The sequence below is a fragment of the Physeter macrocephalus genome, chromosome 9, assembly GCF_002837175.3.
Source record: "Physeter macrocephalus isolate SW-GA chromosome 9, ASM283717v5, whole genome shotgun sequence".
NCBI classification, from domain to species: Eukaryota; Metazoa; Chordata; class Mammalia; order Artiodactyla; family Physeteridae; genus Physeter; species Physeter macrocephalus.
The window spans coordinates 32,593,576-32,608,729 of NC_041222.1; the positions used below are offsets into that span (position 1 = coordinate 32,593,576).

General features: G+C 42.4%; 1 long non-coding RNA gene across 3 annotated transcripts in view; it reads right to left on the reverse strand.

Annotated features, from left to right (window-relative positions):
* The window catches only part of LOC114486871 (uncharacterized), a 41,859-nt gene that overhangs the window by 16,678 nt on the left and 10,027 nt on the right, over window positions 1-15,154 (reverse strand). Inside the window, exons 4-6 of one of the 3 annotated variants that reach the window (XR_003681225.1) lie at window positions 11,828-11,961; window positions 7,606-7,738; window positions 1,570-1,812 (exon numbers count right to left, since the gene is read on the reverse strand). This is a non-coding gene — a long non-coding RNA (uncharacterized lncRNA). Of the gene's footprint in view, window positions 1-1,242; window positions 1,813-4,634; window positions 5,227-7,605; window positions 7,739-11,827; window positions 11,962-15,154 lie in introns of those variants that run through there. The other 2 variants (XR_003681224.1, XR_003681223.1) reach the window with 2 other exon arrangements.

Consider the following 15,154-nt stretch of genomic DNA (forward strand, 5'->3'; position numbering starts at 1 on the left):
CATTTCTCCTCCCCCATTGATCAAGTGTGGCCCCACTGGTATTAGCTCCCCACAATTTCAAGTTAAGTATGAATGAATTCAGGGCCACTATATCAGAGAAGCCCTAGGGCAGAAAGGGAAGGCTATGCAGTGTGGGCCTGGGGCCAGACCCTCTCTCATTGTACTTATACAAAACACCAGCAGTGACTTCAGTAGGAGGTGAGGGGCCAAGAGAATTGTGAAGTGATGCACAAAAGGTGTCCAACACACTTTCTCTAACACCCTCTCTCTCCTCTCCTGGATGTTAAAAGACAAAGTCATGACTCTTGCGCAAATATAAAATGAATGTTTATCAAAGATGACCTTTAACTTATTAACTAATGAGGGAACCAGTAAGATGTCAGAACCTGTACAAAGGAGAATTCAAAGTGCAGATACATAGTTAGGCCCTTAGGAATACCAGAATGAAAGGAATTTGCTTAACTGATATAAAACTAGCTTCTCTGGAGAAAAAAGAGGGAGGAATCAATTGCATCTCCCTCAGACAAAATTCACCTGCATCTCTATGAACAGGAATAATTTGTATTACTATCAATTTTCTATAATTTACAGAGTTATAAAGTAACTCAAAGAAAATAAAAGCTGCAGTCCCAGCGAATCACATAACCAAGGAGAGTGTTCTAGACAATGCCTGGCTTCCATTTAAAAAGACCCAGTTATCTTTTTTGCCCACTTCAAAGTCTTTCCCCATTTTTCTTGACAAGGCCATCATGGGATACCCTAGCCTTTATTTTCCCATATGCTCATCAAAAATTCTGCTAGGAACTCACTTGTGATCCAACCCAAAGAACTAAAGGGTGAACCTCTAAGTCAGGGGTCAGCAAACTGTGACCCTCAGGCCAAGTCTGACCAGTAGAATTTTGAAGATAAAGTTTTATTGGAATTCAATCACACTGACCTATTGCCTAGGACTCCTTTCACTCCACAACAGCACAGTTGAACAGTTGCAACTAGGACTGCATAGCCCACAATGCCTGATATATTTACTATTTGGCTCTTTATAGAAAAAGTTTGCTGACCTCTGCTTTAGGTCATCAAGCAAACAGCAAGATTGTGAAATGTCAATTTTCCTTTCCATCAGATGGCCTCTGTCTCTAACAATGGTTTTCCAGGGTTTGAGGCCAAGAAGGGAGCACAGGAGAAATACCTGGCATTTTCTAATCCTGTTCATACCCTTCAAAGAAAAAGAATCCCCTTGTTCTCTATCACACCATCTAACTTTCTCTGATGCAGACTGGAGCTGGGTAATGGGGGCCAAGAGTTCAAAGACTAGTTTTACCACTTCCTAATAAAGTCTACAAAGAAATGTCTAGACCTCTCCTTACAAAGTATAGGCACTTACCGTCCATTGTCTTCAATTCATGAGCCTTAATTAAAATTCCAAGATCACAGGAAAGGTCTTGCCCCATCACTATTCCAAGACAAAGCTGCTGGTAAACCATTAGGGCCGAGATTCAAATCCAGGTCTGACCCAACTCAAAGCTTGTCCCGGCCCGACTCTCAGGTCATGCATGATTCTTGGGAACTCACCTCACATGAATGCCATCTACTTTCAGAGCCATTTTGTTGTTAGTTTTAAAGACACTGGATGTGGCAAGAGCAATGCGGTGAGAAAAAATGTTTTAGGCAGAATGCTTGATGCCTCCTTGCTGCTTCCCCACCATTCAGATGGGGGAGGAAACATGGGTCGGCTTCCACACCAGCCTGGCAGAGGAAACAGACATCTGTCTCAAGACGGTATTTCTTACTCTTGATAGCAGCCAGGAGTGCTTTCTGATCCAAAAGAAAAAGTGTGCCTCAGCTAAGAAATATGAGATTAAAATTCAAGCATATTGAAACTAAACTTTGAATTAAGTTTCTTTCTTTCTTCTTTTTTTTAAAGAACTGCTTAACAACAATGAAAAAAAAACTTCATATTTCTAAAGCACCAGGTAGGATGTTTCTAATTAAGTCTTGGAGGAAAAACATTCAGAAGCCAATTAGTGGAAGGTAAAGGGTGAACCATGGAAAGGCAGTATCTTCACAGTCGCCTGATCCCTTCCTTTCAACACACAGAAAAACCAGCATAATGCTTCCCTTTTTCTTTGGTTATAACAGGAAAATAAGAGACTCAGGTTTTCATCTCTAATGGTATAGACAGAGATTGTCAATCTGAGTGTCAAGACTGTTTCTTGAGCTGATGTTTGCAGACCGTAAACTGTTTTCCTCATTTTGCGTGAAGGTCACCCCTCTGGTTGTTTTCACTTACGGAGGTCAAGTGTCACATTTCAAGCAATTCTGAGGATGTCCTGGCCCACTCTTTCTTGAGGCATCATGCAATAAAATAGTTGATGGATACCAAATATAGTTTGGTGTTCATAATATACTGGGAAAAAGCAAAGCTTTTGGATTCAAATTTGGGTTCAAACACTGGCTATGTCCTTTACTAGCTGTGTGATCTGGCACCAATGCTTCACATCTTTGAACTTTAGTTTTCTCACCTGTGAGTTAGGGAGAATAATCACTTCCTAACTTTTGTTGTGAAATTTAAACACGAAAGTGTAGGAAAATCTTAGCACAAAGGCTGACACACGGTAGGTATTTCAATAAGTATTCACTCCCTCCCACTCTACTCTGCTATACTCAGCAGTTACCATGCTTCAGAGAAATTTTATGAGTTTTGATATTGCAGCTACCCAAAGATGCACTCCACTATGTTATTAATTTCTCCTGTCTATTTTCGATCCCATACCTATCACAAACGCACTTGTGTTTCTCCTTAGTTTAACTGGTAACTTCTTGAGGAGGCAGAACAAAAGGAAACTCAAACTAGCTGTCTGCAATAAAACCCATCACTAAGGTTGGGTGTGATTTAATAATTGGCCTACAGGTCTTCGTTACTAAAATATCAGAGTGCACCTCAGGAGACAGCGTGACACAGCTGAAGATAATTAGTAATGACTGGCATTAGAGAACAGTAGAACTTGGATGTAAGAAGAGGGTGCTAAGCTTTGTAAAAGTTAAGCACTCTTTTTGTGTGTAACAGACCACCAGCTGCTTTGGTGGAAGACAGGTTTAGAACAAAGCCCTTCGGTGTCTTGAATTCAAAAGGAAAAGGAGTCCTAAACTGCACTGTAATAAAAAATAAAAAATACCCACAAAGTCTAGAAAAGACGTTGGCTTTTTATTTTGATATAGATGGACTTTTTTTTTTAATGAACTGTTTTTTTTTTTAAACAGTACCAGTGGGATGTGGCTTCATGTTGACTTTTAAGCTCCTCAATAGATTGAAAGTAAAAGTTACCTGACAATTTAAAATTTACTTTTCTGCATCTTTCCAAACCAAATAATTTTGCAAATTACATTACGGTTAGAATTTGCTGGAAGCCAAGAATGTCCTTCTATACAACCCAAAATAAGGCACAGTCTCTGCCCAGTATAAATATCAGCAGAGACGTCTGCTTTCAACTGCATGAATGGTTTTATGGTATTTTCCCTAGTTATTTCTCTGGAAAGTCCCTATTAGTACCATTACCAAATAACTTCAGTCCAAGAAAGAAGTCAATCAGGATAACCTAAAGTCCGGAAGCCTGGCTCACAGTGATCCAGTACAATCCACAATGTCTGAGAGCCAAGGAGACCAGAGTAAGATGACACTTCCTAAGTAAGATGACTTCTTCCCGTCTTGGCATCTGCCTCAAACAGGCTTTCTGCCATTAATAACTGTCATCACTGAGGACTTCCCAATTGCATCCGACCCAGTGTAATATGTGTCAAAAGGGAAAAGTATTTTCTCATCAATCGTGCTACCTTGATTCCAAGGATAAACAGATACGCTTTCCAAGTTAAGAGGCAGGAAAAGTCTGCTGGCTCAAGCTGCTAACCAGCTACTCATTCTTTCCTAAACGTTCGTCATCTTCAGAACCCATATTTTACATTAATGTAAATGTATACGATAATATTTGAATTTCTGTGGTGATCACTACCAGTTGAAAATAAAATTCACAAGCATAAAACCACTGAAAATGTTAAGCTATAACCGTATCCCCAGCTCTTAGATGAATGCCTGGCACAAAGAAAGCACTCAATAAATGTTTGTGGAGCTAATGACTATCTATAATAAATGGTAGTTAAACCAAAAGAGGGAATAAGATCATCCTTGGAGTGTGGGGAGGGAGAAAGGAAGGGAGATATGGAAAGAAAAAGGAAGGGAAAGAGGGTCTTGGAAGTAACTGTGGAAACCACTAAAAAGTGAGAGGTGGACAAAGCCAAGGAGGCTACCAAAACACTGAGTAGGAGGAGCCAGAGGGAAAGAGAAAAACCTCAGAAAACATGAGGTTATAGAGGAGTAAACATCAGACTATTTTAGGATAGGTACAACATTCCCCCTTTTCACCAGTTCTCCTCCTTCTCAAGTCTTCTTAATAAACAAATGGATCCATTTTCAACTTCAACTTTCATTCTGATTCTTTGTATAAACAAATTTCACATACCCATAACTTGACTCCAATATTAAAAGAACAGTAGAATAGAACTAATTGCAACAGAAACATTTTCTCTTGTATTAAAAGAGAAAGATAATAGATGATAGATGATTAGATAGGTAGATAGATGGATCAATAGATGGATAGACAGACATAGATACATGAGAGGGAGAAAAAAGATACATAAACGGCTTAGTTCATCCTTAACAGTATAGATTTCTTTTTTATAGAAAGTAGCCTGAATAAAGCAAGAGTATTCCAGCAAACAATGCTGCCTTGCCTTTTGTGAACGGTCTTGGGAATCACACAGCCCCTCTTTTGCATACTCTATTGGCTGAAGCAGTCACAAGTCTGGAAGAAGAATGAGACTCAACCTCTTGACAGGCGAATAGAAGATCACATTGTAGAAGAGCATGGGGACAAAAGATATTGTTGTGGCCATCTTTAGAAAATACCATGTGCTGCAATGACTTTCTGAAGCTCCAAGTAAGGTCAAAGGTCTGGAGCCATCTTCTCTATAAAGCCTTAACTCTACTGCCTTTCCCTGGGAAGGCTCCTTACTCCCAGACCAAGAATTCTTCAATTGCCACAGACTTTCTTGCTCAGCTGGAGTTGCTGTATTCAATACCATCAACATAATTCCTCAGTCACTCAGTCTCTTGACCACAGGGGCTGGGGTAAGGGAGGATGGGGACAGCAGGGACTTCCTTTGTCATATACAGGTCTGTGGAAGAGAAATACTGTCATGGATCAAAACTCCTTCTCCTAAACACAAGAGCTTAAACTCCTTCCCACTTCCACCCCTGATAGAATTAGGCCTTCCTTAGTGCCTCATTTAATAGCTCTTATTATTGTCCTTACCAAATCTTACTGCAAGGGTTTCATGACTTGTCTGTCTCCCAGCTCTACCTCTCAACTAGCTTTTGGAAATAGGGACAGTCTCATCCATCTCTGCATGCCCTAACCATAACTAATCACTGTTGTCTTGAAAATCATAATGCTATAATGTAAAAATTCAGGACTTAAAGACAGCAAACCTGGATTCCTATCCTGGTTCTTCAGTGTACCAGCAGGATGACACTGGTTAATTCACTCAACCTCTCTGAGCCTCAGTTTCCTCATCATTAACATGAGGATATGACAATCCGACCTGCCTATGGACAAACCCCTGACAAGGGTTGAGAATCAACTGAGATAATAAATGATAAAGTTACAAGACATTATTTTCTAATAATAGTTTCTAAATGAAGAGAGATCTTTACCCTTTATTGCCAAAGCTTACAAAATTTCAGTACTTTGCACTCAATAGTCTCTCCGCTCCATCAACCATACCAGACTTGATATGTTGTTGACTTTAAATGTTTAAACAAATCTATGCTGCACGGGAACTCTTAAAAATGCATTTTTATGAACGAAGCAAGAGTTTAAAACATATATAAAGTGGCTGCTCCATAGACTATTTCAATTCAAAGCAGAAAAAAAATTCTAAGTATATACAGAAAGGATTCCTAAAGAGCACGAAAGAAACAGAAGGGCACAGTGGATCCCTGTGAACTTACTAAAAAAAATTCTCCTTCCCAAGATTTCACTCGGCATTTTGCATTTAGAAACAGTCTTCTTAAAAGGACTTGTCAAGGAAACATATCATCAGCCCTCACTCATTGTATACTACATTTTTTTCAGAGAAATAAAATAAATTACCCTCAAGTCAATGAATTTTTGCTCCTTCAAAAGCAAGAAAAATTAAATCATGCTAATAGCAACACTTTATTTCAATCCTCAAATCTTCTTATTTTCACAAAACCAAAAGTTAAATATCAAAAAAACTGTGAAGTTACTGCATTGAACAAAAGCAAGGAACCAAATTGTGAATACTACACACTAACATAGAACTGGTACGATATCTCTCTGGGAGAATTTGCAACTGAAAAATGTATGAGATTATATGATGAATCAAACACAATTTTTGTATTCATTACCTCTAACGCATAGAAATATTGCTTATAAAATTAACAAGATATAACTGAGAAAAACAGAGATTAACTAATTTTTATGTGCAATTAGTTTTCATGCAGGAAGGTTTCCAACCAATCTTAATTCTATCAAGGGGCATCGTCCTTTGCTCTGTGGTGGGGTCAGCCTGCAACCTGGGCTCACTGGACAAAGGGCTCACTGGACAAAGGATCATGGGAACTGACTTAAGCCACTCCAGAGAGAGACTCAGCTCATCTTGTCTTTGGTCCTGCGCAATAGGGTAACACAGAAGGTGAGAAGACCTGAGTGGAAGGAGTTGGAAGAGTGTCACTGGATCTCTACAGGCTGAGGGAGGAGCTACAAATGGCCAGCTGAAATAGCGAAGAATCCGAATAGCTAACGGATGCTGCAGGAGGAAGACTTCAGCAGAGCACCTCAAAGAGCCCAGAAAAGCAGCCATGGGGAAAAGGTCTTTTTTTTTTTTTTACCCTTTTTCTGCACAATTTTATTGGGATATAGTTGACATGTAATACTGTGTAACTTTAAGGTATACAACCTGTTGATTTGATACATTTATGTTTGAAAATCATTACAACCATAGCTTTAGCTATGACCTCCATCGTGTCACATAATTACCATCTCTTCTTAATCATCAGTAACTAATTAGGGATGGCAGCTGTAGGCTCAGGAATGACAAAGTTGCCAGCCTAGCGAAAACCATAACGTTCCCTTCTCTCTCCTTCTCCTATCTTTGACCTTGGTGAGGAAAAGTGTGCAGAGAGGGCGGGGTGACCAGGGAGGGGCAGGGGAGGAGTGAAGACTGGAGAAGCACCCCTGAAGCAGGTCAGAGCTGAAGGAAGGCAAACTACTGAATGCTGTCACGTTCCAAGTTTTGATTAACATCTTTGCCATGACATTCTAATTACTGAATTGAGATTGTGTTTGCAACCTAAAGTGACCTTGGAGTATCTTTTCTATAAGACTGGAGGCAAAAGCATAAGATCTGCCAGAGTTGACATCCCGGGGCAGGGGAAAATTAATCCCACTGAATCAAGCTTAAAGGTAAGATGGGTGAAACACTATAATGCTGTGTTTAGTTTATGTCAAAAGTGAGGCTTGTTGAACTCACCAGTTACATACTGTTGAAGCTGCGTTTTCGACTCTTGATGATTGATACACATTTTTTCCAGTGTCTTGCCCACGCTTAGGAATAGGCGAAGTTCTTCTGCTTTCAGTCACTAGGTCCTGGTCGTGACCAGAGACTGTAGAAGATAAGAATTGTCAGGAATCAAAGAACATTGGAATCTAAAATAGACAAGGTATACTAGAAGGGCTAGGGGACATTTCATGCCTCCTTCCAAGTTTTTACTGACCACGACCACGTGGACTGAATGAGATGTGGCCACTCCAGCCACCCGCTTCCAAAGTCCTCTCTTCTTACGTGTCTTCCCTACCCAGATATCCCAGCTGAGTTGCCAGGAGCTGAGGACAAATCCCTTGCCCAGGCCCTCATATTTTTGTCTCCATGTATTTTTATAAGACTTTACCTATCACAAGAATTCTGTTAAATAGCTAAAAGCCAGGCTGTCTTGAGAAAGTAGAGATGGAAATTGGTATCAAGATCTAGAGACTGTCTAATACTTTATTCAGCTGGGGGCCATCACAGGTATAGAATATCTCCTAGGTTTTTGGCCTCTCCCGTTGCGGAGCACAGGCTCCGGACGCGCAGGCTCAGCAGCCATGGCTCACGGGCCCAGCTGCTCCACGGCATGTGGGATCCTCCCAGACCGGGGCGCGAACCCGGTTCCCCTGCATCGGCAGGCGGACGCGCAACCACTGCGCCATCAGGGAAGCCCTCTCCTAGGTTTTAAAATAAATGCCCCCCACCAAAAAACAAATTAAAACAGAGTAAGAGCAGAAGAAAAATCTTTGTATTCACCTTTCATTTTTGAACTTTTGGGCCCTGAGCTTAAGATATACAAAAATGATTAGGGATTATTATTTTTAAAATGGCAATGGCAAGCTTTGCCTTGGGGCTGGTGATGAGGCTGCTCCTTGAGCAGCTGATATTAAAGGTAACTTGTTGGTTGCATTATCCCATGATCTCCTCAGGCCACACCAGTCCAAGCCTGATGGTCAGATGGGAGGCGCCCTCACGGGCGGAGTAGGAGTTGGCCTCCCTACTCTCGACTAAGGTTAACAGAGAGGAGAAGAGAGGAGCACAGAATCCCTACTGGGAACCAGAGAGGTCCTCCCCTCTGCTGACAAACCAAGCTCTCCAAAAAGCAAAGGAGATGCTAGTGAGATCTTTAGAGCATGCCACCGAAAAATAAGGCCATTTAATCTCTGAAAAAGCAAGGACAAAGAGACCACTGGGTAGGGGGGAAAAATGAGAAAGATCAGTTGCTTAGGGAGGAACGTGATCAGGACTGGCTTGGTGCAGAAACACTTGGACCTGCAAATGTCTCCCCTCCCTGGGCGGGGGGGGGGGGCTCACCTGCTGCTGCCTTCATCTGCTGCACAAATCTCAGCGTTTTTTGGAAATGTCTGATGTTCTCAGTTCAACCTGCACTATGGAAGATTTTTAAACTACTACAATTCAACAAGAAGTTATTAAGCATCCACTTTGTACAAGGCACTGTGCAAAGTGATATGGAGGCGGCTATGATAGAGAAAACATGAAACCTACCCTCAGGGAGCTTTTGGAAAGGGTAAGACAGGAACAGAAATAATAAAGATAAATACAAGATAGTCTTTGGTGCATGTTATAATACAGGAAGCACAAAGGAGAGAAAGGTTAAAACCAGCTCAAGATAGGAGGAAACAGAATGTTGGGGAAGCCTTAGAGACACAGCAGCCTCTGAGATGCACACTGAAGTGTATAAAGGATGTCAAGAGATTGGGGAGAGAGGGAAGCAAGATGGATGAGCTAGTCAGACTGCCAGAGAATACCTGAAATACCAGCACTTCCAACCTGCACTGGACTAACCCATCCTAAGAGGCCAAATGGACAGAATTCCTGAAGATCACAGCACTGGGGGAGCGGGGGATGGAAACATATAATGTATTGTCACTAGGTCATGGGGTAAGAATAGAGCAGAGCATCAGGCCCTGCTCCTTCTCCACCCTTAAAACGGTTGGTTGTCATGCATAACTAAGCATTTCTTTGGCTCATAATGAGCTAGCCCAGTGCCATTCCACCTACTTTCCTGGTGGTGCTCCACCTACCACCACAGTATATGCCAGCTGCTAGAAAAAAGAATGTGGTGACAGCACCTGGAATTAACAGCCTAAATTGTGAACCACTTGCCTTAATCAATTTCACTTGCCTTCCACATCCTTTCACTTTACTTCCATTTTCCAATATTGTCTGCCAACAATCCCCCAATAAGCCCAGTTTATCATTATGTACCATACAGTATCCTCGGTGCTTTGATTAATACAGTCCCAGTTCAACCAGAGCCTGGCTCTGGGCCTCCTATTTCAGTCACATTTGCAGTCAAACCTCACACCAGATCCTACTGAGTTCCAAGGGCAGGACTGGATCTCAAATGCAGTGTGAGAGCTGCTACCATCCTGCCCAAATTATGCCTCATTGCCAATGGAGTAATTTTAGATATTTAGTTCCATTCTTAATCTCTCCTTATTTGTTTTAAGGTAACCATGACAGAAGATACAATATGCAATTTGGAATCTGCAGGGGTTATCAAAACCCCTTTAAAGAGTCAGCTGAGAAGGGGTGCAGGTTGATGCCTTTGCTTTGGAAGGAAACGTGAGATGTTTTATAGAACCACAGGCCAAGGTCAGAGACTGATTAACGCTCTGAAAACTACAGGTGTCCCCTATAAACGCGGTTACCCAGGCCACCTGCTCCATGGCATGGAAGGGACTAATATCAATGATACCTCCCCACAGGGCTCTCCCTGGCCCCGTCTGGTTAATTGCTTAGTTAGCAAATAGTTCAGGCCAGATCATTTAGGAAAAACTCTCTGGAAATTGCCACCTTCAAGTCAATAACTGTAAAACTAAAACGATTCCAAATAATAGAAGGGCACGAAGACAGCTTCGCCTCACTCTGCCTCAGTTTCTTCCTTTGTGCAGCGGGGTTAAAATTGATGCCCACCTCACAGCGGTGCTGCGGGGAAGAAATAAGACCAGCAGAGAGCGCTTAGAAAACAATACATGGCACATAATAAGGGCTCAGTACGCGTGCACACGGGATGAATGAATAAAAGGTCAGCCATCAATCTCTCCGTGGCAGACTTAGATGCAGAATTAATACCCAGCATCCTGCAGACTGCCTGGCCTGAGCCACACGGGGTGATGGAGGCTGACCAGAATCCGATTTCCACTTCTTTGCATCCAACCAAAACCACACACTGAGAAACGGGAAGGCTTTCTAAAGAGAGGACCCTCTCCGGTAACAGCTTCGGCCTCACCTCACAGCCACAGCCACCACTCTGAGCCGTTGCGGTCTCAACCACAGTGTAGTTAGGAGGCGTCTCTGAGGACCACAGCCCAGCCAAGACGGTCCCTGCGTGCGCATGCTCCGTGGCCGAGCTCGCGACCCGTAAAGAGACACCGGAAGTCTCGAGAAGTCTCGTGTGGATCCACTCACACTACCTTGCGGGGCGGGGGTCATCCTAGACAGAATTAAGTCGGTGGGATTTAGTTATATCCTTTATGTTTGAAGGAACTATATATCACTGCTCGCTCTAGGAAGGAAAGCCCGACGTTCCGAATGTCCTGCATGGGGATAGGATACTTTTCACCCCTCTTCCCTGATTTCCTTGGGACTTACGTCTGGAATATGGAGATGGAAATGTGACCATCGGGCTCTGCAGAGGACTGCTCTAAGGGAAACCAGAGGAGAACCAGCCTCCTGAAGCTTCCACCACGCGGCCGGCTCCCCCAGCTCTCTTCTGTCAATTAATGCAGCTAAACTTCACAACTGCACATTATTAGAAAATCTCTAGATTTTGATACTAATTTCTATTACTGCTTTCTTAAGTGGTCCAGCTTTTAGCTATTAAATAGAACACGTGTGGTGAATCTTTGAAAAACTATACAGAGACTAAGTCTGAGGGGGAGCCCCTAGGGAAGGGGTTTCTGTTGGCTCCTGCTGACTCATCAGGGGGACATGTGTATACCCATTTTATAGATGAAACTCAGTCTCAAGGGAGTTAAATGACATCTGAAGATCACACAGACACTAAGCTTGCAAACCAGGAGGATTAAAATGACTGGCTTCAAGTTCAAAGCTCTCTCCATTCCACTCCACTGTCCTCCACCCCAAGGGTGTCTATGGTTCATGCAGGAACTAAACAAAAGGCAGAACAGAAAGTGGTTACCAGATCCTCTGCAGGGGTCTGTCAGGCAGAAAAATGTGAGCCGGAAACACCTGGTCTGTGGTTAGGTGGAGTTCTGCTGATCATTTATGAAGCACGGAGAGGAGTTGCTTGAATTTTTCTCATGTCTTATTTGTCTGGCGTGAAGATAGATGGAGGCCGGAGATGGGCCAGCAACACGGTGGCAAGAAGAAAAAGCAAAGCAAGACTTCAGAAGTGAATCTGAGAGAGTTTTCTCTGCTTCTTTCCTCCAACTGGAGGGCACTGTAGTTCAGCAACAAACATGGGGAAGCCAGAAACCAGGCAAGCAAAAGCCCCAATGCAGACGTCCACTGGAGTCTTGGAGAAGTCGCAGAGGACTCTGGCCAGGTCAGGGCTGGGAGTGTAAACCAGCCTTGGATGAGGCAGCCCTGGAAAGGGAGCCTCCTGCTTCCCAGAGGCAGAGAGTGAGAAGAATGGGCTGTAGAGCAGATATTCTGGGCAGAAAAGAGCCTACAGATGTAAAAGTTGTTTGTATACTCATACATCACTTTATCTATGTTATGGTTTTCCTCTGCTAATTGAATTTCTTTCTATAAACTTGCATTTATCAGAGTACTGATAAAGGATTTTCTAACCCCTGCCTATCTGGAGAAGATGCTCTCTGGAATGGAAGAGAAGATAATACACCTGAACTTGGACTCCAATAGTGGTTCTGAATGGTCCACTTGTCCTGGCATGATCCAGTAGAGATGGTACTCAACACTCTTGGCAGACGTTGGTTTTCTTGCCTGGTGTGGGAACGCAGACATTTGCCAAGGCCTTTCCTCCCCCGCAAAGTAGCAGCATGAGTTGCAAATGGGACTAAAGCTGCAAAGCTGATGAGTTATTTGACTTCTCACAAAAAGTGGACTTCTGCATAGACTCATGGAAATAGACTTAGAGACTCATGAAATATGCCACATTCAAATACAGAAAATTTTCTTCTTAAAGAAAAGCAAGGGAATAGATCATTAAAGTAGGTTTTTGGGGGGTTTGGTTTTATTTTGTTTTGCTTGTTTTTTTAAAGAACTCACAATGAAAAGATAGCCCAGACGAGAGGCTGGCTTCTCCTTGTAGACACTTTTTCTATTTCTCTGTATTATTAGAGGTTAAAGCTGTTAGGTATGAAGACTGGCCTACTTCACAAGCTGGAGGTCTTCCCTTAAGGGATCATAATTATTTTAGTTCCAACCTTCTGTGGTATCATAGCTACAGTGTAAGAAGGGAAAATACCTAGACTTGAGATTTTTTTTTAATGACATTAAAAATGTACAAGGTATAAACTATAAAGTACACAAGGTATGAATTCTAAAATGTGAGAAAAAAAGATGTGTCAAAACTGTGGTACAACATAGCAGGAAGAAATGAGGAAGGCTTGATCTTGTGCAAACTGGAACACCATTTTCATTCCTTTATTATTTCTTTAGAAAATATTTCTTGGGGACTTGGCTGGTGGCGCAGTGGTTAAGAATCCGCCTGCCAATGCAAGGACATGGGTTCGAGCCCTGGTCCGGGAAGATCCCACATGCCGAGGAGCATCTAAGCCCGTGCACCACGACTACTGAACCTGTTCTCTAGACCCCGCATGCCACAACTACTGAGCCCGAGTTCCACAACTACTGAAGCCCACGCACCTAGAGCCCATGCTCCGCAAGGAAAGGAGCCATGGCAATGAGAAGCCTGTGCACCGCAACGAAGAGTAACCCCCGCTCACCGCAACTAGAGAAAGCCCCCACACAGCAACAGACCCAATGCAGCCAAAAAAAAAAAAAGTTTAAAAAAAGAACATATTTCTTTACTATTCCTTCGGTTATTAATACAGTCTGTTAATGTCAAAGCAGAAAACAATGCTGTATTGATAAAATTCCATCTATTTTATTCAGACCCAGGATGGGTCTTTGAGCCCATGTATCCCACTTTATGTAACAGATAGATTAGGTGAAAATTTGAAGTAATTTGGACGCAGTATTATAAATGTGTAAGGAAGTGTCACTAAAAGTATTTAGGTATTCAGTAAATTATTAGGTGTTCAGTAAATTATTTTGTAATGAGATCAATCTTATTGTAGAGCCATTATCACTTTAAATACAGCTGAATTTTCACACACTGAGATTTCCTACAGCGAGGCAGGACTGTGTTTTATAATCTTTTTACCTCTGATTTTTTTTTTTAAGTCTTGTACAATTTGCACTGCTAGTATAAAACACATGTACAGACCCTGTAAGTGAGAAGAGGATAAACTGGAGGCTACTAGTGTACAATTCGGTACACTAACTCACCCCTGATTTCAATTTTAGCCTAATAGAATGAAGTCACAGCTGGGTGGAGAGAAGAGTGGTTTCCTGCCAGTCATTGTAGCTGCCGAGTCAGAAGAGAAAGGAACCACTCGCTCCCTCGTGGGAAGAAGGGCTAAAGTTCCTTCATGTCACACAGAGCCACAAAGACCCACCTGCACACCAGCCCTATGCATTATTTAAAATATATATACAGTTGCGATTAGCAAAGGTCCAAAATAATATGGGTTTCAAGAAAGCAATTTATTTCTCACACATAAACAGACAATTCAAAACTCTCTGGAGGCTCCTCATTTATCTGGGAATCAGGATGCTTCTAGACTTTCTCTGCTCTATCACTGGGAAGTGGCTGCCATCCTTGTGGCCCAGCACAGGAGACCAGCAATCATTCCATTTTTCAAAAAGCATTGTATTATAGAAGAAAGACTATGGAAGGAACTTCAGGTTGTTTTCCAATATCTACTCTCCCTTTCCAAGTAATTGGAAGTCACTTGGACGCCTGGGATAAAAATTCCATTCCCAGTTACTGTTGTAGCTAGAACTTCTGGTAATGAGAGGTGAGAGAGGAGAGATTCCTGGCTGTGTCATTAAAGGCAGTGGCAGTGTACCATCTCTTACTGCCTTTTCTCCATCGTGGACAACGAGGTCAAAGGCCACCGGGACACCCAGTGGAGCCACTACACCAGCCTTGCACTGCCTGTTAAGACTTTTACATGAGAGAGAAGTCAACTTTTATCTTTTCAGCCACTGTCATTCAGGTCTCTGTTAAATGCTGCTGAAACTAAGGCCTCCCTAACATATCCATCTTAAGGGATATTTCATAAAGGGGAAAAGGTCACTATTTATCAGCGTCTAAGAGTTAGCCCCAAAGTCTCACCCTAGCCCTTTCATTTGCACATTTAATAAACATTTATCAAGCATCTCCACTGTTCCAGACAGTGTTCCAAGCCCCTGGGGCAATGCAGCATGAATGTGCCCTGATCCTTCCCCGAAGGAACTTACTATCAAATAGAGG